The 21,962-nt window shown below is 40.5% G+C and overlaps 1 protein-coding gene across 8 annotated transcripts in view; it reads right to left on the bottom strand.

Annotated features, from left to right (window-relative positions):
- Positions 1-21,962, bottom strand: part of MID1 (midline 1) — a 241,684-nt gene that overhangs the window by 113,946 nt on the left and 105,776 nt on the right. For 2 of the 8 annotated variants that reach the window (XM_025148585.3, XM_040696692.2), the window contains exon 1: positions 19,918-20,062. The exons of the other annotated variants lie outside the window; for them this stretch is intronic. The gene's annotated coding sequence lies outside the window, so the exon portion shown is untranslated. Of the gene's footprint in view, positions 1-19,917; positions 20,063-21,962 lie in introns of those variants that run through there. 8 annotated transcript variants of the gene reach the window in all.

Genomic DNA, 21,962 nt, shown 5'->3' with positions numbered 1-21,962 from the left:
TTCTACTTGCATTTGTCCTAGCTGAAAACATCCCCTACTAGAATATGATCTCTCTCTATTTCAGCCACAAGACATAGTGAACATGTACTCCATGGAGTTGGACTCAATGATCCCCATGGGTTCCTTCCAGCTTGGGATATTCTATGGTTGTACATTACAGGCTGAGAGAAGAAGTAGCTGCAGTATGCTGGAAAAACATAAAGTTGTTTTATCCCATGAGACTGATGTGTTAACAGCTTTGCTCCTGCACTCCCTGTTGCAGTACTTCCTACTTCTTCCAATTGCCTCATCAGCAAAAACATGCATATCCACAATGGTGCAACCATCATCAGCCTGCGGAGTCACACCTGGAACATAAATCCATGCTATGATCCATTCACTCCATCTAATGATTTGTTGCAGCTTATTCTCCCATCTTCAGCTAGGAAAAAACAACTTTGGTTCTCTGTAGTGTCACAGATACGTTACTGTTAAAAACAGGCCTGAGAATGTGCAAAAAGGGATGGGGAGAGTTACATTACTTTAGTTAGGCTTTCTTTATTATCAATATATAGTATGAATATTCCTCTGTAGTCATCCTCCATGGTAAACTTAGAGAAAGTCAGCTACAACCAGGATTTCCTGGGTTCTTGACCTTCGGACAAACAGTTCTCTCTATAAGAGAGGTGAGGGGCACAATTACAGTGAACAAGTTAGTTGATAACAAACTTATGGTCACTTTGCTCAAAGATCTTTGGATTGTCATCAGGAATGGATGAACCAGTGTTTCTCCGTGACTTTCACAAAGGCCAGACCTAGTTAAGCCAACAGAAATGGGCAGAGCTTGTTGCAGCACAAATTGCTACTTCCCACTGACAAGCATTCCAACTCAACGACACAAAACTGTTCACACAAACTGAGGCCAAAAAATAAGCCTGTTTCAGCAGATTTCTCAGTAGCTCAGTTTTGAATAAAGCCAATGGCGGTCAACTCCGGTTTGTGAGAACCAATCCTTAAAAAACTCTTCATGGAAGTTGCTGCTACCTGTTTGCTGGTCTTTCAATTTCATCAGCAACACTTATACATGCAAAGGCTACATACAGAGAACTTATTTGCTTAATAAGTACTTTTATAATATTTTCTGGAGTGCATTCCTTCCCTAAACTACAGACACCTCTAGAAAATAAGGACTAATTTAAATCCCCAGAGGCAGCTCTCCCATCTGAAAGACAGGGTGGTAGCAGCAGAGGGTGGGAGAGCCTCCAGCTCACCTTGGGCTGCCTAAAGCTTAGCAGTAAGAGGGTTCCTAAAGTAGGGAGAAGACCAGGTTCTGCAATGTTATTCTAAGTAATTCTGTGTCAAACATTTTTGTAGTCTCGTTTTTGTAGTCTTAAATGTGCAGAATAGTCTGGAACTCTTGTGTAGCCCACTGTTCAGGCAGTGAAACCAGATATATATATATATATTTTTCTTTTTAAAGAAAAAGAAATGAGTCAGTGAGAAACAGAGCTCATAGAACTCATTTTTGTCACCTGTATTCCTAAATTTAACTCTATACCATATTCTGAATGATCTTCTTTGTTGCCATCTTAGTAGTCTTTATATTTGACAAGATACTAATTCTTCTCCCTTCTTTCAAAGGAAATGCATCTAAGGGACAGAGCAAAGTAATTTACAGCATGCTGCTTTCTTCTATTAAAAATGTATGCTCCTTAAGGACTCCATGTGTTTCAGCTACCCTGAAGTAAATCTATTGGACTAAAACCATTAGCAATAAGTTACCATCTCTGTTCAAGGATCTAAGTGTGCAAGCCACTTGACAAGGTATTTTCTGGAATAGATCAGAAGCCAACACGTTTTCCTCCCGCTAGCATGGATGAGATATGCAGGAAAGGCTGAGAAATGAAATATTTTGGCAGGCATAAGTGAATTCAAAATGCAGCAGCACAGCTGTCACTTACTTTAACATTTAATGCTGAAAAAAGATTTAGCATTGTCCGCTGCATATCTTCATTTGTTTTAGTTAATTAGAACACAAACACGTTTTATCCACAACTATTATTAAGTCATTTAGAAGTAAATGGATACCAAAAAAAAAGTTCCATATAAATATGCAAGTAATATATATTATCTACATATCAGAACTACCAGTAAGGGCAAGGGAGAAGGTATTTTCCTCTTTCACATCCATGTTAATGAGGATGTTATTTTGTCACCATTGCTAAGCTCCTCTGACAGAAAGAATGTACTTAAAAATCTGAGTAGTGATTAAAATATCCACCAAATTTCACCAGGAGCCTTGCTATCACTGATAAGGTTATTATTTCTGTATAAATCCTGCTTCATTTAAAAGCTGCAAATATGTAACTTTTTTTTCCCCACAGTTATCTTTTGGCTTCACAATCTTGCTTTCTCCTTAGGGTTGTGATAGTAGGGTAGCTCTCTTCTGAGAACAGAACTCAGAAGTTACAATTACGTGACTAGTTGAGATTAGCGAAGGAAGCTTTGCTCTCTCTCTTTTCTCCCTTTGGGGCCAGCCAATTTTTTCCTTTCTCTTCCCCCCCCCCCCCCTCCTTTTTGAAATGCAACTGCTCAAACATCCGCTGTACATATATAACCCCCCCTCTTTTCTGTCCCCTTAACTCCATCCCCACAACCTGGCCCATCCGCATCCAGAAGCGGCTCCCTGGATGGGTGATTTTTAATCATGATCTTGACTGGCAGCAAAAGGATTTAGCTATGGTCCATTCAAGAAGTAGCTTTAATACACGTTAGCCCCCTGAAGTGCTGAACTCTAAACCTCTGTCTTCTGCTATGTCTACTCTGCACCTTGCAAAAACCTTTACAGACGATTGCAACACACAGCTTTTCATCTGTAGTTGATTACAGAAACTGAATTAATTGCCATGACATTTAACAAAAACCACAATCGAGCTTTCTTTTCAGAAATTAATAATGCAAGACTAGAATTATCCATTTTATAAATAATTTCTTTTGTTGCTGTCACCTTTATGACTTAAGGTCGTAGTTTAATTTGTCAACTAATTTTAATCAGTTAACTTACGTGGTTTTTAAACCAACCTATCAGCCCTATAACAACTGCAGGATGGGTCAGGAGAGATGCCTGAAGATGACGATCAGAGCTGGCACCCTCCCAAACCAGCACAGTGTTTAGGCAGTCACCTTACCACCTTACCACATTCTGCTATATTGGCACCTTCAACAAACCAGCACAAATCACTTCAGCCTTAATGCCATTCCTCCTACTGAAGATTTCTTTTCCAGCAGCACCAAAAGCTTCGTCATTTGTAATGCAGAACAGTCCATAATCTGTCAGAGTAAAGTTTAAAAGAAAGGAACTAACTGGATTTATTTATTTATGAGCAAAGCTTATACCTCATGCCTCTTTTACTACAGTTGTGCCAGAGCCTCTCAAAATGGGCCTGTTGTTACCATGCTCAGCACTGCATGAAGTGCGTTATGGTGGCTTCATAAACAAAGAACTAATATGAGACAACTGAGCTCTCCCAGTTGTCACCTAAATCAGATTATAACCTATGCTCTTCAAAGGTGAATGGAATCATAGAATCATAGAATGGCCTGGGTTGAAAAGGACCACAATGATCATCAAGCTTCAAAGCTTCAACACCCCTCCCATATGAATGGAAGACTGTAGACTAAATACCAGCATCACCTAAACTCCACAGGAGCAAAAGGTTTTGAACTCTTAGGAAGAAAAAGTGAACACTTCATTTTAATGTGCTTTCATGCCATGATTTTATCATACACACAGAGACAGCATGGGGTACTTTTAACATAGCAGAGAAATGCTGCTCTGTTTGCCATACTGTATCATAAATTATTTTGAAATGCCAAACTGCCACTGTTCAAATGGAAAATATTTACTACCAAGATCTATGGTTTTACATTGTATTTGTGCTTGGGATTATGAAATTAGAAGATTTAGCGCTTCCTGGAAACCAAACTAAAATGTGGTTCTGTGACACAGTGTCCTTGTCTGAGTGCTTTATTATCATCCCATCATCTCAGCTCTGCAATTGTCTTCAGGTGGACCCTTTGTATGCAATCAAGATACGCTCACAATGGTTTATAATTATAAAGCAATATAACAACTATGGGGTACTGTCAGCCCACCTTTAGATACTACTGCTTCTACTTTTAGGGAAATGTCAGTAAGACATGTGCACACAGGGAATAAGCAAAAACAACAACAGAACAAGAAAGAAACAAAGAAACTGTGCGTGAGAGATGAGAAATGGTGGATGGTGGATGAGAAATTACTCAACTATATCATGAAGAATTCCAAACTCAGGTGACTGACCCCAGCAGGACTTTCACTTCTAGATTACGAAGTAAATTATGTTATGCTATGCAGTTTTTACACCAAAGTACCAGAGAAAAGCATCTGACAATATGAACAGAATTAATCATGCATACCTCAGTGGAATTCAACCACTCATGGCCTGAGCAGTGAAAATTAAACATAAGACATTTGAGTCGCTCAGTCAGTGAGAGGTGTTAACTATTCAGCAGCATTTGTGTGACATTCCTCCCCCAAAACAGTTGTACAAAAAACCTATTCCACATACCTTCATGTTGCACTGGGAACATGGATATCCTACACACATATCCATCGTATTTCAGATGCAAACAGAGCTCAAAATAATATATAGCAGAGATAGGAGAATATAAAGCATTCGGAGCATAATACTTCAACATCCACTTGAAATTCTCTGATAAATATCTTTCTTTACTTTGAGTCATACCAGTACTTAAAGGGCCACAGGGGCTTAAAAAGAAGATTTGTTCTGTCTAGTCTGAAGATAAATATCACCCTATTGTACCAGATGAAGTACACCAGTTCCCAGAGTTTTGGCAATGGATTGCTTGTTTGGAAAAGCTCTCAAGTACATTGAGTAATGCTTGTTCTCAGGACTAAACATTTTTTTAAATGTTCACTCTTTTAAAGCAGTCTCCCATATATGTGTTTATCCTATTATTACACTCTTGACAGAATCAGGGCCAAAGGGCTACGAGTCTTGCTTTCGGCCTATATATTTCACAAGGAGACACTGGTTCATTTTAGAAAAGGAAATACTAAAAATTACATAGTTTATTTCTAAACTAAAAGATATAGTTTAGATACAGGAGGATTTTTGTTTGTTTGTTTTTGGTCATACCTGCCTTTGATGTCCATCTGTCCTTTTCAGATTCTCAGGGAGTAGAAAGGAATTGTGCGATGGCACACAGCATCTGGAACAGCCTGACTTTTCCAGGATAATTGGTCTGTGAACTGATTGGCAGTGTGCTCAGAGAGAACTGTTCAAGTTAATATTCACCTCTCCCCATCACATCTGTAACAATGCCATAAACCACCAGAAGGCTCATTCTCATCACCCTTGCATGCACGCAAGTCAGAAACAGGCCATAGAAGAATGATTTAAAAGTTACTATCGTGTTACATTTGACATAAAATAGATGTTTCCAAGTGCTTCCTAGACTGTGAGTCATTCCAGTTTCTGCACTGCTACAAGAGCTTAAATCTTCCCGTGCAAAAGCCATGCCTGCAAAAGCAATGCAATGTCATGAGTGAGAAAAACTACCATCTCACTGAGTGTTGGAGTTATCACATCTACCTTCACCAGGTGAAAAGCTAAACTTCCTTATAAGATAAAGATAAGGCTACTGGAGCATCTGCACTGCCAATGACCACAATGTCAATGAGCACAATTTTGCCACTTTGGTGTTTAACAACGCTGTTCTTTCACCAACCTCTTTCAAAGTACTTCTGTGTCTGTCAGGCTGGGAATACCACTACAGACTGAAATCTGGACATGAGACATATAGTGGGTTTTGCCAGCTGTATACAAAATTAGGAACGTGTGTGACAGTTCATCTTGGCAGTAAGGTTGGACTCCCAGTGCTGAAGTGGTGGATAAATTTTCTGACCCAAGTCACTGTCCTCCTTATTGAAGAAAATATAGGTTCAGAGATCTATCTGACAAATATTCTGATGCAGCAGCTTGATCAGATCTTGGAATTAGTTTGCTTGTGATACTGGTATATAACATAGCTGAGAAAACTCAAGGCAGATTTCACTTTTCCCCATTATTACTGCTGTGAGGGCATACAACATCTCATGTTTTCAGAAATGCATACAGAAATATACATTCCTTCTATGTCCGATTTTTCAGAGAAGTGCCCAATACTCCTTAAAAAGAGAAAAAAAAAAAATCCATTTAATGGATTACCAGTGGGTCTTGAAAATACAGGCTGTTCTCTCTGCCCATTATCTTGCATAAGCAAAATACTAAGTTGGTCACAGAGCCAGAAAAGTTCTGTTTGCATCTGTCCCCAGAGTGTCTCAACATATGCAGCACTCTGTATGCCACAATTTCCTTCCTGAATCAGTTTCCCCTCCTTTCATCTCAAAGTACTCAGCTAAAAAGTCAGAATTTGATGGATATAGTTCTTCTAAACGATAGCCCAACACTTTGAAGTTGGATTTTCTTCCTTGCCAATGTTACACAACAGGCTCCTTATTTTCCTGCAGCATAATTTTGTTTAAATACTAAAATAACAGGACCTTAATGGAACATGAAATGACTATATCACTGTAGATAGCTCTTTGCTGCCAGCCACTCCACACAGTCTTTACCATGCATGGCTCATTGCACAGGAAACATTTCCAGTTTTCTTGTGCCTTAGCCCCATTTCATTAGTATGTGCTGTTCCTTCATGGATCATAACATATTCTTAAAATAGTCCCATATCTTAAAATACCAAACTGCTAAACACATTCTAGTTGTTGTTTTCTTTTTCTTTCCTAAATTATTGGCATTATATCACTACATTCAAACAGTCAAACAGAGCAGATTATATATGACAGTTGTCTGAACAGAGAACACTTGTTAGCCTTTTTTTTCAGCTTTATGAATGCAGGAAAAGCATAAGGTATCATCTGGAGGCTAAAGAGAATATATCATTTGAGCATAACTTCAGAAAGAGTTTTCGCCATTGAAACTCAGCAGCCGTGGGCAACAAAAATTTCCCATGGATTTTAAATTCACAGAATTGGCAGACCCTTTGTAGAGGCGAGGGGTAAAGTTCACGCATTTCATAGCTTCTCTAACTCCAAGAAACAAGGGTGCCTTTATGTACTCCTGAGCTTTTCTATAGAAAGGATCCTTCCACTGTTTTCAAAGATAAGAAATAATATGTCGCAGATACACTACTCCCATACTAGTGAGCAATACATCCTCCCAAGTATATTCATATGCTTGGTTATCACGTATTTCATACCTTTGGTTGAATTATAACATTTTAACAGTAAAATGCTGCCTACCATCTTGAAGAAACACTAGCTGCCTTTTGCAGCTCACATCCCTGTAAACTGGGGAAGGAGGCAACTCTGCTCAAAATGGATGCCTGGGAAGACAGAACTAAACCTGAATAATCAGCCCCAGCAGGGGGCTGGCAACAAAGCCCAGAGAGGAAGTTAAAAGGATTAGCAGTATAACACTTCCTAGCATTAGTGCACCTCCCTCTTACCCTGGCGCATATATATCTCTCCTACTAACCTGCCCCTTATCATTTTTATTGTGCTGAAAATACCTAAGTTACAAGCATGTGGTAGCTTAAACTCCACACTTGAGGGACAGTCAAACCACTGTGCCTTCTAAGAGGTTTGAGTGTGGTCTGCTCATTAATCTGCACTGCTGACATCATCGCTCTGAAGGAGCCTGGTTTGGAAGGCTCTCTGCCCTCTACCCCACCCACCACGTCCAGGCCTCGGGCTCACCAACACAAGAAGGACACAGAGCTTTTAGAGCAGGTCCAGAGAAGGGGTAGGAAGATGATCAGAGGGCTGGAGCAGCTACCCTGTAAAGAAAGGCTGAGGGAGCTGGGCTTGTTTAGCTTGGAGATGAGAAGGCTCTGGGGGTGACCTCACTGCAGGCCTCCTGTACTTGAGGGGAGCTTACAGGAAAGAAGGGGACTGACTTTTTACACAGTCCGACAGTGACAGGACAAGGGGGAATGGCTTTAAACTGAAAGAGGAGAGATTTAGGTTAGATGTTAGGAGGAAATGTTTTAGCCAGAGGGCAGTGAGGTGCTGGCACAGCTGCCCAGAGAAGCTGTGGTGCCCCATCCCTGGAGGCACTCAAGGCCAGGTTGGATGGGGCCCTGGGCAGACTGAGCTGGTGGGGGGCAGCCCTGCCCACAGCAGGGGTTGGGGTGGGTGGGCTTTAAGGTCCCTTCCAACCCAAACCATTCTGTGATTCTAGGATTCCATGATAATAGATGTCAGGGAAAACAAAATTTAACAAATAGAGGTGTCCACAATAGAAGCCTACAGATGACCAGATCCTAGTCATCCTTGAGACTTTTTCATACTCAATGCACATTGCAAGGAACCAATTTACCTGAACAATTTGAAAAGGCTTTAGTGCAAAAAGAATCATGTCTTCTTTTAAACCTACAAAGCACCACACTTAGATTCCCTGATGAAGTCAGTTTTAAAAGGCAACATGAACTCATGCTGTTTCCCATAAGCAATATTTCTGCCTTACAAACAAATGCTTCAATTTTTTTTTTCTTTTTTAATGAGATTGAGAAAGAGTATTGTTGGACTTAAAGATAGCATGAAATTCTTACAGTTTTCATAATCCCCATCTATTGGAGATGCCTTTCCCCTATAACATTCCCTTGTTCTGTAGCTGGCCTAGCTGAAACATTAACATGGTTCTCCCTCATTAAATTTGTCTTCTCAGACAGCAGAAAAACTCAGTATTATTTCCTTTATTCTGTATTGTTCTGCTTAGGTATAGCCTACAGCAAGTATGCATATATTTATTTATTTATATTTATTTATTTATCCATCACTATTATCTCTTAAAAGCCATATTAACACTTTCCTTCTCTAAGCTAAATAGAGTGTCCCATATAGAAAACTACAGCCTCATGGTGTTATGTCAATCCATATGTTTTACAGATAGATAAAGATTAGCTATACAAGGTTTTGTTGGGAAAGGCATGATTCTGCAGGTCCACTTTTATTTATCTCCTCTTTTGTTTCGTATAAATAATCATCCATGGATTTTGATTCAAAAGTCCAAAACCCAATTAATAAGATAAGTAAACTTGTGTGCATTCCGATATAAAGTTCCTGTATCAGCTGCTACGATTTCTTGGCGCAATTGTTGCTGCAGCTGAAGCCAAACTATTCTGTGTTGCTTTTCATTCAGTTGCAGGTAGGTTTCTCTGACCTCTTGAGCACTTGGAGGGACTATAGACAGGTACTAGCGTTCCGTCAGCATAAAATGATTTCATCTGCATCCTTATCCCAAGGTGAACAGGAGAGAGAGGGCAGCAGACATGAAAATACAGCTAGGTACCCGCTTCATACCTATGCTAGCGTCATTTAGCTCAGAAGAGTTGGGAAGTGCCACACAAACAAGAAGTGTAAGCCTTCAGTTACAGTACAGAAACATAGAGGTGTGAAACTGTAATAGAGCCATGAACTGTCCCAGACCAGACTTCCTGTCTCAGTGTATTTGCATGTAAAACAGAAAGATAAACCCACAAAATATTAAGAACACCAACCAAGTACAAAACCTTTGACACGAGGCTTTAAAACATATGCACATTTCATCATACATCTGTGCATTATTTCATCCACTGAAATGAAATGCTCTGAATATTTGGAAAATATGATCAACACATCTCCCTTGCATGCTCAGAGCTACACTGATACTACATAGTCTGGACAGAAACTTCCCAGGTCAGATTTGGTCATATAGAGTGTATTTGATGGAGCAGTCTTCTCTATGGACACAGACCACTTCCTCTTATCATCTGCATTTTTTTTCCCAAAGAATTTCCTGCTAATGCAAGATACCGGCAGCTTATGTCCCTCACTCAAAGTCATTCTAGAGGCATTTATGGCTTTAGGTCTTTTATACCATCCCACTTAAACATTTATGAGATACTATGACTCATTTCATTACTTGTGTAATCAGAGTTTGAAGAATGGATGTTCTTTATATCCTTCTGAACTACTGGAACATCACTGCTGGCATTAAGCAACTGTACTAGAGATTGCAATCAGCTCTTATCTACATACTACTACTAAATTTTGTATCAGTTTTTGCTTCCAGACAATCACCAGTGATAGCTGAACACAGCCCGCCGCTGATGCCCTGTGAAACCTTTAACATCCTTTTTTCTTCGTTTCTTAGAAAGGTACATCATGTGTGTCTGCACAGAGGTGTGGTAAGAATTTGAAAAACAAACTTGTTCATTTCTTACAGTAAAAACACAAGAAGAAAGATGGTACCTGCAATGCTTATCGTAGGGTAGCTTTGCAGTATTAGAATATAGCCTAGGCTAAGGGCATATAACCACCATATTAGGATTTCTTACTATATTTATCTATTCTGGAAAAGAGTTATCCTATGACTGTTAAAAATAAGCACTTTGAAAAATTATTATCACTAATAGATCAGAATGCATAATCAGAATAAGCACTTCTGACTACTGGATACTTCAAAAATAAACATGCTTATTTTTAATAAAATTGAAATATCTTGGATTTCATACATTCTCTTTCATATCATCTGGTCCAACTCAATTTCACAATCAAACTATCTGGTTTTAAAAATTCACATGAATTCTTCACCTCCTGTTTCACCAGGTACTTTAATGCCAAGAAATATTTCACTCTCATTCACAGATCACAAGATTTCTGACAGAAAAGTTCCCTATTGAGAAGCTCAATTTCATCATAATAGGCACATTTTATAGGACTATGCCTTCTTGAATGAAATGTTTTAAGATATGTGCCAAAGAAATGATCCGCGTTAATTTTCTCATTTTTTAAACACAAACACTTTTGATTGTCTACAGTATGTAGAACAGCAAATTTAGTGCTTTAATACAATCAGAATTATTCTTCAGTCCAAATACATCCCAGAACAGCAGTACTCTGCCTTACTCTGGGGTTCTGTCATCTGAAGATAAAACATGTTTTGTGGACTGCCTGGATCGCTAGGGTGTTTTGGAGGGGTTGGCTTTTTTGGAGATTCTCTTACTTTGTTAAAGCAGACTTGCACTAGGAGCCTTCCTGAGACTTTTTTTTTTTTTTTCTCTCTTAAATATGAGTCTTTCAACAACAACAGCAAAATAGAAACAAAAAACAAATTGCTACAGTTTATCTAAATGCCATTTTGCATCCTATTTCTGAAACAAGAGTTGACAGGCCAACATATGCAACCAATAACTGCTATTCAGAGTTAAGCTCTGAAAATGGTGATTGACAAGGAGCCGGGCATTCCATTAACCAAGGGAATTACCAATCATAGATCAGCCAAAATAAACTCCAAGAAATTTCCTCTGGGTGTTAATTGTTCTGAGTATCATTCTTTCCCACACACTAGGTAAATATTCTTGATCTTTGGATTTGGACAACAAACACCCCTATTAATTATATAATTTGTCCATTATCACCTGAAGACATGCTTAACCTTTTCACCCTACACAAGAAAGAGAACAGAATAAGTAAACAATCTTCTATTGTAAATATAACTAAATCTCCAAGCTCTGCTAACTCGCTTGATTTTCTACGGTGCATATGCCATACAAATTGTATGTGGCATATATCCACGTATCAGAACATATTCATATAATATTCTTTAAATTTCTGATGGATAATTCTATGTGCTTTCAACAGAAACCATCCAAAGCTGAGAAAATGAATTAACTCAGTCATCTTTCACCTCTAAAACCTGGACTTAAATCTGGCTTAAAGTACAGCACTATATAGCATCTATCCATAACATACAACCTTCTAACTGGTGTCACCTCTTTAATAATAGTTTCAACTGAGATGATGTATAAAAATGTCAGATGTAGTTATCACAAAAACTAATATCTCATGCAACTGGGGCCATGAAACAGTTTGGAAAAAGCTTGTGGTTTGGAAGTAAGCATTTTCGTCTATTTGCAAAATAAAGGATCATGCTTTTGTTTTTCTTCTATCTGAGAGCCAGACTGTCACTTCTGTAAGATGAGTCTTTCTTCACAGAGTGGAAGAGTTACAAGATCAAGAGTACTAAAGGTCTTTATCAAAGGAATGAAACCCTTTTTAGCAGGGCCTCATCATAAAGAACTTCCCTCAATGTCTTACATTGATGCTGCCCCATAAGTCTGGGTTACAGATTTCAGAACTGAAGAAGATGCATATAGTTATTGGCACATTTGACTTCTTAACTGATAATTTATATCTCTAGAACTCAAGTGCAAGATTTCAACTCTGAGTAGAAGAAGTTTATTCACACACACTACACAATAATCTCAAGATTTAAAAAGCCATATGCATTGGAATTTGACCCGAAAACTAAGCTTTTAGGTTGTTAGAGATATTAAAAATCCAACACAATAGTATACCTTTATCTTATTTTTTATTCCAGAAGGAACAGCTTGCTAAGATAAGGGACATTCAGAAGATGACCTTTGATCATCCCATTACAACTTTACAGTGTAAAGCTAAGGGGCCTGAAAAGGACAGGTATCATCAAAAATGGCCCTTCCAGGAAGACATAGATCAGACAGTTTAATGGAGAAAGAATAGGAAACTACAATGGCTATTGCCTTTATATCCCTTTGCATGCATTGAGAGGTCTTTATCTTCCTTAACTTTCTGGCCACTGCCTTGCTTCTCTTTGCCTCCAAGCTCCCAAAGTTTATGAACTACTCCTCCTTCTATAGAGAAAGAGCGGGTCTATAAGAAATAAGGGAACGAACTCTTTAGCAGGGTCTGTTGTAATAGGACAAGGGGAAACGGTTCCAAACTAAAAGAAGGGAGATCTAGCTTGGGCATAAGGAAGATGTTATTCACAGTAAGGGTGGTGAGGCACTGGCACAGGTTGCCCACAGGGGTGGTAGAAGCCCCATCCTTGGAGACATTCAAGGTCAGGCTGAACTCTGAGCACTTGCACTAGCTGTAGGTGTCCTTGTTCATTACGAGGGAGTTGGACTAGATGACCTTCTAACTTGAACCATTCTATGATTCCTGTATCCCTGCTTGACGAAGCAATTTTTGATTCTATTACACTGACAGTTCTACTTTCATATTCATGCTCAAAGCTTTCAAGCAAACTTCAATAACAATTTCTGTATTCACAATTTTTTTCCTGTTCTTTTCCTAACAAGATTTTAAGAAAAGACTGTTAACTTTCCTCTTTCTCCAGGGTTCTCTTGGTCTCTTTTTCCATATAGCCATTATCCCTTTGGATCTCTTTCTGTCCTTTACTTTTTCACTTTATTTTCTAAGTAACTATTCTCATCTCAGAAAGGTACCCAGCTATTTTAAAATGTAATTCTGTCAAGAAAAATGGAAAGCTGTTTTTCCCTTTAAATAGGCATAGCACAAACAGCCAGAGCTGTCTCTGTCTTTCTCTTCCTTTCTTTCCTCTCAAGTACCTCAAAAAGGCAAACACATTTTAATCATTCCCCAGCAGAACATCACCTAATGACAAAAGCATCAACCTCCAAAAATCTTCACTCAAAAATATTTTCAAACTTCGGATTTTCAAGGAAAATTTCCAGTTCAATGATGGAAAGAAGCACAGTCAATAGGTTGAAGGAAGTGATGCTCTCACTCTACTCTGCACTATGAGACCCACCTGGAGTACTGCTCCCAGCTCTAGGGTCCTGAGCACATGAAAGACATGGGCTTGTTGGAGCAAGCCCAGAAGAAGACCATGAAGATGATCAGAGGGGCTGGAGCACCTCACCTCTAAAGACAGGCTAAGAAAGTCCACGTTATTTAGCCTGGTGAAGGCTGCAGGCAGCCCTTACTGCAGCATCTCCTTGAAGGAGCCTTATAAGAAAGATGCAAAGAGACTTTTACCAGGGCCTGTAGTGATAAGACAAGGGGCTATGGTTTTAAACTAACAGAAGGTAGACTTATACTAGAAACAATGAAGAAATTCTTTACTATGATGGTGGTGAAGCACTGGAACAGGCTGCTCAGAGAAACTGTGGATGTCTCATCCCTGGAAGTATTCAAGGCCAAGCTGGATAAGGCTTTGAACAAACTGATGTAGTGGAAGTCATCCTTGCTAGTGGCAGTGGAGGTAGAACTAGATGGCCTTTAAGGTCCCTTTCAACCCACACCATTTTATGATTCTATGTAATTGAAGAGTAGGGGGGGAAGATACTAATTTTCTTCTTGTTTGTCATGCTCAACTTGCCAACTGCCCATCAACCAGGGCAGCAATCCCAGGCTGGCAAAGCCTACCTCCCAGGTGAGGTTAAAAACACATTTGAAAAGGAAAGAGATGGAGATAGCATTTTGCCTCTTTCTGCACTATACCTCTCTTCCCACCGTGTTCACCCTACATCTCCTGTGGGCTCCAGTTCTGTCCAGATACCTAGTGACAGAGTGGTTGATGACAACAGTAAAGCAAAGATGGGAAGGGGGCAGCAAGGCTTGACCCAGAGAGGTGAAAAAATCATTGGACTAGAGCAACAAACACAGACTTTGCCTCCAAGAAAAACACTGTGCTATTGTCTCTCTTGAGGCATACCCACCTCATCAGCTCAAGACAAACTGGGAAATAAAGTGCACTTCTCCACAAACTTGCTTAGTCTCGTAACAGTTTCCAGATTTTCTAGACCACAGAGACACAATCTGTCTTCCTAAAGCTAATGGCTCTACAATATTTACAGGTATAAATTCATGAAAACAGACAATAGAAAAATATCATGGAAACACACAAATTATACAAGATCCATGACCTAATACCCCAGGATTTCTAGCCCAGAAAGACACATAATGCTTGAAAAGTAACTAAAGCCTTTTGTGGGCAATCATGCAGTGACATCAAGTTAAAGAGGGAAAGTGTGGTTTTGTTTTCATTTTGTTACCTCAGTTGGGAAGCCTCTCTTGGAGTCTGTAAACTAACTTTCTTAACAGCCCTAACATGAGTTTTAACAAAGATAAATACAATGTCCCGTGCCTGGAAAGAAGTAATCCCAAGCAGTAGAGCAGACTGTGGACTGAGGAGCAACTCTGCTGAAAGGGAGCAGGGGGACCGTGGGAGGCAGCAAACTGAACATAAGCGAACAGTGTTCCCTGACAGGGAAGGAGGCCAGCAGTGCCTCAAGCTGCATCAGGAAGAGGAGTCACTAAATCAAGGAATATGACTATTTTACTCTACTAGGCACTTCTCAGGTCCCACCTGGAATACTGCATCCAGTTTTGGTTCCCTCCGTTGACAGAGTTTGAAAGGGTTCATTGAAGGGCCACTGGCATAATTAGTGGGCTGGGGAACTTGACAGAAGAAGAAACGTTGGAAGAACCAGATTTGCTCAGTCTGAAGAAAATAAGGGTCATGGGGGATCTAACCATACTTCTTGAATATCTACAAAGTTTGTTGCAGAGCAGATGGAGTTACTCTCTTCCCAAGAGTGCCTGCTGTCAGGGCAAGAAGCAATGGGCATGAGCTGCTTTCAAAGGAAATTATCTCAGGATGTAAGAAAAAAACCTCTTCCCCATGACAGCAGCTAGAGGTAGAGAGAGGTTTTTCTCATTTGTTTATAAACCATCACCATCTTGGTGAATCAGTGTACAAACACAAACAAGATATTCATTACCTGGACTTATACTGCTGCTCTAGGGATGCATTATATTTATTTCCAGTCCTTGCTAATTGTTCATAGGCAGTTTACACCTTACTTTTCTTTAAAGGGAGGAGGAGGGAATAGTTTACTTCTCTCATGACAGTTTCTTTTGCAGTTGAGACATTCAAGGAGAGTTACATTATGGGAGGATTTTTTAACCTTCAGAAACGAGGCTTAATTAGGGATCAAGAGCAAATGTTATAGCACAGAAGAGGCACCGCTGAGCACTTGATCTTGTTGGGCTTTTGTTCCAATTAAGCTGGTTAACAAGCGATGTTAAGAGCACTTGGATTTGAGGCATATCCAAAGATTTTATACAGCTATTACAATTTTAATTTTTTAACTTGAGCTGAGAACTCTGAGTAAATGGGACCTTTTGAAGTTTTGATGCTTTTGTGAAGAGATGGTGAAAAAAACCATACAGCTCTTACTTTAGTAGTGTATTTCACCAGTGCAAGGAGCAAGCTCAAGCTCAAACCTAAGTACAAACTTCTTACAATTCAAGAAAAGACGCATCAAATTAAAATGAACAAACAAACAAACCCCCCAAAATGGGAAAGAAAGCCTGAGTTTGCTCTCACGCTCTCACCTGATGTGCTCAGTGTTTGTCACAAGGGAGACAATTTATGTCTTGAATAACACAGTAATTTGAAGGGGGAAAAATCCATCTCATCTCGGCAATACCACTAACTTCAGCGCAGGCAAAAATCAGGCATCAGGGTTCCTCATTTTGGATCAAACAAGGCTAAGAAGCAAAAGCTGCAACCTTGCAATACCTTGCAGTGGTGACATGGCAGTAAGGGATGTAGCTGTAGGTATGTAGGTAAAAGCAAGGATGATACAAGGGTCCTCTCTTTCTGGTATTCAGCAATATACTGTAATTGGCTACGGCAGCAACAGATTATTTTTCCACTAGAACAAAGAACAGTAGCGTTTAATCCTTAAGTTGATCCCTGATGTACCACAGTTTGAGCTCTGGCAAATACAAAGTCTTGCTTTACAAGTCCAGATGCTAAGAGAGAAAGAAAAAAAATGCACAACGTAACAAAAATGTGAAGGGAAGTCCTTGTGGGTTTGTTCAAGACTAAAAGAAAAAACTCAGTTCTTCCAAGAGAAGTACAGATGACTTCAGGTGAGACCTTAAATTTCAAAGGAAAAGCATGTATAATGGTTCCTTTAATCCACTCTGTTTTACATAAGCATCCAGGTAAAGTTAATAATTCTAATTTTCTAGTCATGGAAAACCTTCATGAGAAAGGCATACATGGCTACATGAGTTAGCACAGTGATTCTTTATTTACGAACTTAATGAGCTTTACAGGCAAGAGGGACAAGATTTATTTCAAATTTTGTAGATACAATTTTGCTATGACTAAAATCACTCTTTTTTTGTTGCACAGAGGAGATACATAAAAGCAAACCCAATTTCAGGAGGTTTGGTTTTGTATCATCATTTCCTGAACCTCTGGAATTAGCCCAAAGGATCCTTTTAGAGAGTAGGTAAATATATATAAAATATTAGGACAACACTGCAATGCAAAAAGGATGTTAAATTGCTCATCCAAGGAGATGACATAACTAATACTGACATAATTTCCAAGCAGCAAAGCAAAACTAGGTCAAATCACATTGACCTATCTAACATAATAAGCTTTTTTTCAGATTTTTACAATGTAGACTGTGTCTGCAGGCATTAATGTCCCCTGTTATCAATGTATAGTGTTGTCACTCTGCTTTAATGTCTTATCACCATGTTGTGTTAATTAGACCAAAACAATATAGTGCACTTTTGAACTGCTTAGCTCCCAGTTTGAAGTCTCTGCCTAATCTATACTTCTGAGGTTATCCAGTTAGAAATGAAGTCATTAACTTTTTACAGTTGCTTGTTTTAGTAGACGCTACCAAGGTTGGTAGAACAGTGGAGCTCTGCACACAGGTCAGAATCAAAGCTCTGAAGCTGCATGCTATTTGTCTGCATACCTAATGTGTGTTATATAGCAAAGCACACACCAATTTTGATACCACTTTACAGTAGGCTGAACCAAAATACAGAATGAGTATCCCACTCTCTTGGCTGTCAAATGCACCTTTCCAAGCACTGTATCCACACACAGTGCTCTCAAGGGACAGCCCATCTCCTTGCCCAGGGCAGCCTCCCCTTCCCTCTTGCTGTTCCTCTGCACATCAGGTTTATAGCACATGTGTTTTGCAGTGAGACTATAAACAGAGTTGTGTAGGTTTCTGGCTACAGCCTCACAAACTCCCAGAAAAAGTGAAACAGGAGAAGTGAGAGCAACACGCGCCTGTGTCCCTGCCTCGAGAGCTGAGGTGGGACTGGAGAATGAAAGGCTGAATGCTTGAGGCCCTAGCTTGCCAAGGAGCTGGAGCTCACTGGGGAGGAAAGAAGCTGAGGCAGGAATCAGACAGACCTTACCGGTCCCCAAAGCAGAAAATGTCAATGGAGCTTAAATCTTCCTGGGGAATATATAGATTTTGCAGTAAAGGCATAATCTTAGGGTAAACCAAAAAAGCACAACCCATACATTCCTGCGATAAACCCCCCCCTCCAACACTTTCAGAGTTTCCCTGGTGATGAAGAATACCTTGAAACTGGGATGCTGGCTATTCCTATGATAAAATGGCTGGATTTGGCAGCTTCAGTTCTAAATACATAGATAGTGTGCTTGCTGTGTTTCTTTATTCATTTCTTGTTTTGATGTCTCCATTTCCCTCTCAGAAAGAAAAATCAAAATAAAGCAGAAAAAAAAAAAGAGAGAATTCATATTTCCATATGCGACAATGATTATAAAATATATAATGTTTTTTAGAACCATTTTGCCAGGAGAGGCTGACTTCCCAGAAGTCTTTAAAAGAAAGGACCAGCCTCAGCTAATGCTCAGAATAGTTTCTAATAAGGAAAAATAAAAATGAAGGTATCAGAAATGGTCAGGGGTCTCATCTGAGCAAGGTCTTGCTTTGTTTGAGTAAAAGTAGTGCGGCAGCTCTCTGGTATCACAGATGAGAGTCCAACCTGCCGCTCCGGTGGAGAGGGGCCTCAGTGCCTCGCTGCGGCTGTTCAGTAATTAAATACCTGGAGGCTCAAAGAGCCAAGTTAATGCCATTAGTCATGGACACCTGCTTGGGACAGAAAGCAGGTGCAGGGCCGGGATTCCAGCCCACACGTCCCACAGAAGGCTGTTCCCACAGGGGCAATCCTCTATTCTCCAGTGTCTCCACTACCCCCAGAAAGCTTCAAGCAGCAACAGAGAGCTTTGTTCTTCCCAGTATTTACATCCATGACAGCAGTGGATAGGCAGTGCCAGAGGCCGCAGGTGCCCAGGCAGCATGGCAGCTGGGGCAGAGCATGACAGGCAGTTGTCAGTGCCTCTGGAGGCACAAGCACAAGGCTGGCCTCCCCACCCCAACACGTGGTGCAAGTATCAGAGTCTCGCTCACTCCTTTCTTAGGCCATGAAATACCCCTCCAAAAAATGTTTTTGTTACGGTCTGTCACGCTGCAGTGAAAAATCCTACCAGCCCTGTGGATCTCCTCATTTACTGCCTCACTAAGCCAGGGGTAAAAGCCTGAACACTTATTTCTTTTACTGCCTTAAAATTGTTCTCAGCAAAGCATCTCAAACGCTTATGTAACCAGAAAAGTTTTATCCTACTTCGGGGCCAAACAAATACAGCCTACTTGCCAGTTCCTTAAGTCTTCCCACATCCCCCTGGGAAGATATAAATTATAATGATAAACAACCATGAGATGACAGCAAATAGGAAAGAATTTTAAAGAATTAAAGAGTTATTCTCATTGCTTAGGAAAGAGATCAAAATCAGCTTCCTACCCTTGTAGTGCCTTTTCCAGCTCTCAGGCAAGATCTCAGGGATATACGGTAATTCCTCACAGCTTGCTAAAGCATTACTAGCTCCAAGCTGCAATAAAAGACTTCCAGTCCAAGGAGAGGCTAAAGAACACGGGTACCCTAACAAGTCCGAAACTCAGTTTGAACAAACCCCAGCACATGTTCACAAGGCTATTCATGGGCTTGTGTGGGAACACAGATCTGCTCCTCTCTCCCAGCTCAGCCCTCACCCTCAGCCAGCCCAAATTGCTTCTCGTCTTTCCATTTACTGAGCTTCAGCATATCCATCCCCTGAGCATTCACCACCACGAGCTCCTCATTCCCAGCAGCTCATTTTCCTCGACCCCTGGCTGCAGTAAACCCCTTACCTCTGGTGCAACTTTGCAGAGGGACTCTGAGCCCAGGCAACTCTTTTTGCAGAGCTCCAGGGCTGCCGGAGCACTCTGTGCTGCTGCTTCCGTCCCTCCCCAGCAGGGAAACCCTGGGACAGGGCAGTGGGGGAAGGAGTCAGTCAGCGGGGCCCAGTGCCGGGTGGGAGGCGAGGGCCGGAGACAGGCCCCATCAAAGGCAGGAGGCCTGCTGGGGATCAGAGAGCGAGATACGCATCTAAATAATTCAGGCGCTAATAAAAGCTCTGCGCCAGGCTCTGCAAGCTGGGAGAGAAGGCTGAATTCTGGTGTCTTTCGAGCTGTAGAAATGCCGTGTTACTTAATAACCCGATGCTGATAAACCAATATTATTTTAAGAGTATCCCACAAAGTTAATGAGGAAAGTGGCTGTGCCCAGTTTCCTTGTTTTATAGGCTTAGCTTTAGGCTGAAATTTTAACGAGTGAAGGTTTTGAGAACTTCAAGTCTGACCTCTACAGGTGGGCTGCTGGAATAGGTACAGTAGCATTGATCTCAAAATGAACATCCTTATTTTGAGGGATTGGAGAAAGGACCAGATGTAATAGAAAACCCCAGGCTATCATCATTACACCATTAAAGTAATATTTTTAAAACACTACATTATCTGTGGTAATTTAGTTCATCCAAATGCATTCTTGCAAAATGCATCCACTGTGCAGCAAAACCAGAAGGACGTCCAGCATGAATATCCTTGCATTCTGAAGTGTCACAAGGTTCTGCTTCTGCTTTTTATTATTCCTCCCCCTCCCCAATCTTCCATGTGATCTGCTCCTTCAGCGCTGCAGAAACAAACGCTACTTTGAAACCGATAACATACATTTGTGTTTTGCAAAACCGATGTTTTTAAACGCCCTGACTGGTGCCACCTTTTTCTAATCAGAACCAACCACTCTAACAAACTGCCCTTTGTCCGGTGATCCCATCCCCTCTGTTCCCACCAACCTACAGCACATGTTGCCATAGCTACACTGCACGTCTGTTTACCACACAAGTGATCAAAGGAGGCAGACAACACACATACACACACGTACCAAATCCTCACCAGGCTTCCTATGGAGCAATGCCCCGCCACTAATTAACTGATACGTTCTCTGCCTGTGGACTCTGTACACTTGTTTTCTTTATTCTGCACGGAACACACACAAAACATCTCTGAGATGCTCGTTCTTCCCTTACAGACCAAACAAACAACAAAACGTCCCAGGAAGAACTTTAAAGAGAGTTTCCTAAAGCAAGACTAAGGATTAGAGCACCCCAGGATAAGAAAACAGCTTTTCCACCGAGGAACACATTAAGAATTCTAAAAGGTATGCAAAAGAAAATAGGAAATAAGAAACACATGCTAAGAACTTAAACATCTGTAAGCAAAGGGGATGTTTTTGTGTTTTGCATGTGTTATTCACTGAAACCGTACGCAGCATTTACTCATTTGGTGAGTTGCATACACATTAAAAGCTATATGACTGCAGGCATGACAACTAACTGTAACGGCCTTCTGTGTCTTAGAAACAGTTTTTCATTTTTAGGTGGCCTGTCAGTTAACAGACATCTTGTTAGACCCCTTTTGTGATGAAGGCCTCAACTCTGCCTTGATCAAAGTCAATAGGACTTCAATAGGAAGAGGCCAAGGCAAGGAGATGCATTTGTTGTCACGACACTCCCACGAGCTGCTCTTCAGGGATTTGCTGTGGGTGAAAGTAGGTGAAAATGAAGTATTAAAATTCATCAAACATTTGTTTTTCCATGAATTGAGCTTAGGGAACTTATAACAGAGCTCATAGTGCCCTCTCCAGTTCCACAGCAAACCGAGGGAATCCAAACAGCAACAGCCTCCAGCCACAAAAAGCTGCCTTCCAGCACACGAAGGCTGAGCACCTTCTCAGAAGTCTCCATCACTTGCACGTTCCCTTGCTTAGGCATGTCTTTTTAAGCAACAAACTGAACAGTTACCTGCAAAGCACATGTGTTTCCTGCAAAAAAGTCTTAATTGTCAGGTTAGCTGCA

Source organism: Gallus gallus, chromosome 1, assembly GCF_016699485.2.
Source record: "Gallus gallus isolate bGalGal1 chromosome 1, bGalGal1.mat.broiler.GRCg7b, whole genome shotgun sequence".
NCBI classification, from domain to species: domain Eukaryota; kingdom Metazoa; phylum Chordata; class Aves; order Galliformes; family Phasianidae; genus Gallus; species Gallus gallus.
This window is presented reverse-complemented; position numbering and strand designations above follow the sequence as displayed.